Below are 2,161 nucleotides of genomic sequence, written 5' to 3'. Positions count from 1 at the left end.
TGTTGTTAGCTGCCGTTGAATGAACCCCCGACTTGCGGTGACCCCGTGCACAATGGAACAAGAGGCTGTTTGGTTCTACACCATCCCCATGATCAGTTGTCATCCACAGGGTTTTCATTGGCTGTTTTTCAGAAGTAGATCACCACGCCTTTCCTCCTAGTCCATCTTAGTCTGGAAGCTCCTCTGAAACCTGTTCAGCATCATAGCAACACGCAAGCCTCCACTGACCGATGGGTAGTGGCTGTGCATGAGGTGCATTGGCCCGGAATCGAACCAGGGTCTCTCGCATGGAAGGTGAGAATTCTACCACTGAACCACCAATGCCTCTGTTCTTTGTGTTACTATTTCAGGAAGGCATGGGACTTTCTCCACTCTCTCTCTCTGACACCAGCATGTCCTTCGCATTTGATTTTCAGAAACCAGTCGTAAAGGTAACCGTGTCCATGAACTGTGTACTCCCGAGAGTGGGGGGCCACACCTCATAATGACGACGCTGGGTGTCTGTCTTAGTGCTTAGGTTCAGATCCAGGCTACGGAACCCCACTATAGGACCAAGTCCGCACATATGATATAAGTTTCATCCTCAAAAAACATCGACCGACGTATATTGGTACAAGATTGTGGGAGAGCTTGTTACCTTAGAAATCAAGTCCTGCATTTCATTTCTTGGATAAAATGTTCCATCATTATAGCAAAACCTACATAACCTCTGTTCTGGTTTGAAATGATTTTTATTAGTAACTAAGAACATAGAAACAGTATATTAAAATACTGGTAATCTAAACAGTGGCAGATAAAAAAATACATGTATAAAATACATATTTCCAAATACCGAAAACTTTTAGTTTTTTTTTTAAATTTGTATTTCTAAACAACAATGCTAATTCAATGTTTATTTTTACCATTGGAGAAATGTATATAAAACACAACATTTTTCATGTGTACAGTTGGTGACACCAAGTATACCAATCATGTTGTGTAAGCATTACCAACCAAATTCAGTATTTTGACAGTGAGATTCATGACATATTTTATTGTTTAACATATTGACAATTTCCATAAAATGATTTCAGAACTAAATTCAGGTTAGCAACATTCAACTAGCACATATACTTAAAATGTATATGTTGTTGTTTTTGTTGATGTTGTGAGGTGCTACCGAGTCAGTTCCAACTCATAGCGACCCATGTACAACAGAACAAAACACGGCCCGGTCCTGCACCATCCTCACAATCATTGTTATGCTTGAGCCCATTGTTGCAGCCACCGTGTCAATCCATCTCATTGAGGGTCTTCCTCTTTCTCCCTGACCCTCTACTTTACCAAGCATGATGTCCTTCTCCAGGGACTGCTCCCTCCTAATAACAAGTCCAAAGTATGTGAGACGAAGTCTTTTAAGGAGCATTCTGGCTATACTTCTTCCAAGACAGATGTGTTTGTTCTTCTGGCAGTCCATTGTATATTCAATATTCTTCACCAACACCATCATTCAAAGCATATATACATCATATGCAGCTATTACATACATATATTTACATAAGTAAAAGACTTGTGTTTTCTATTTCTTCCCAAGAAAATGGGTCAGCATAGATATTATGCCATTGAAGTTTCTTATCACGAAAAAAAAAAAAAAAACTATTGTGAAGTTACAAACATGAAGTCTATGCAGATGCCTAGTGAACTCTTTGCCAGGAGATTTATGGTCACTTTTATTAGTTGTTGGACTCAGAGGGCTCAGAGGCAGGAGAGCTAGACAGCACTGGCCTTGATCATGGAACCGGGGTCCAGTCCAGCTCTGACAGCAAGTAACTGTGTGACTTTGGGAAAGTCACTTCATCCCTCGAGCCTCGAGCCCATCATCTGTTACACGAAGGAGTTAGCTAAATCATCTGGAAGAAACCTCCAGCACTGAAGTCTTATGATCCCATCTTCTTTTCTCTCAGTTGCTGGCCAGTAAATTACCTGCTTTGCAAGATGCATTAACTCCTTAGGCCACTAGGGGACAATTGAACACATTACCGGTGCAATAAATCAACAGTCCTCCTTTTCCTTGGCATTAATCTTGGTATTTTTTTACATCACTCCGGCCATAGAGGATTACGGAAGAGCATGTGCCTCCAGGGTTCACAGCAGGGTGAGGCGTGGAGCTGGGACCTTGGAT

The 2,161-nt window shown here is 41.4% G+C and overlaps 1 non-coding gene across 1 annotated transcript; it reads right to left on the bottom strand.

Annotated features, from left to right (window-relative positions):
- Positions 1-253: 253 nt before the first annotated feature.
- On the bottom strand, positions 254-324 carry TRNAG-UCC (transfer RNA glycine (anticodon UCC)). Its single transcript has one exon. It is a non-coding gene; the product is annotated as a tRNA-Gly (tRNA).
- Between the last annotated feature and the right edge of the window lie 1,837 nt (positions 325-2,161).

This window comes from Trichechus manatus, unplaced genomic scaffold (genome assembly GCF_000243295.1).
Source record: "Trichechus manatus latirostris isolate Lorelei unplaced genomic scaffold, TriManLat1.0 scaffold00025, whole genome shotgun sequence".
Classification (NCBI taxonomy): Eukaryota; Metazoa; Chordata; class Mammalia; order Sirenia; family Trichechidae; genus Trichechus; species Trichechus manatus.
Note: the sequence above shows the minus strand (reverse complement) of the source record. Positions and strands in the feature narration are given on the sequence as shown.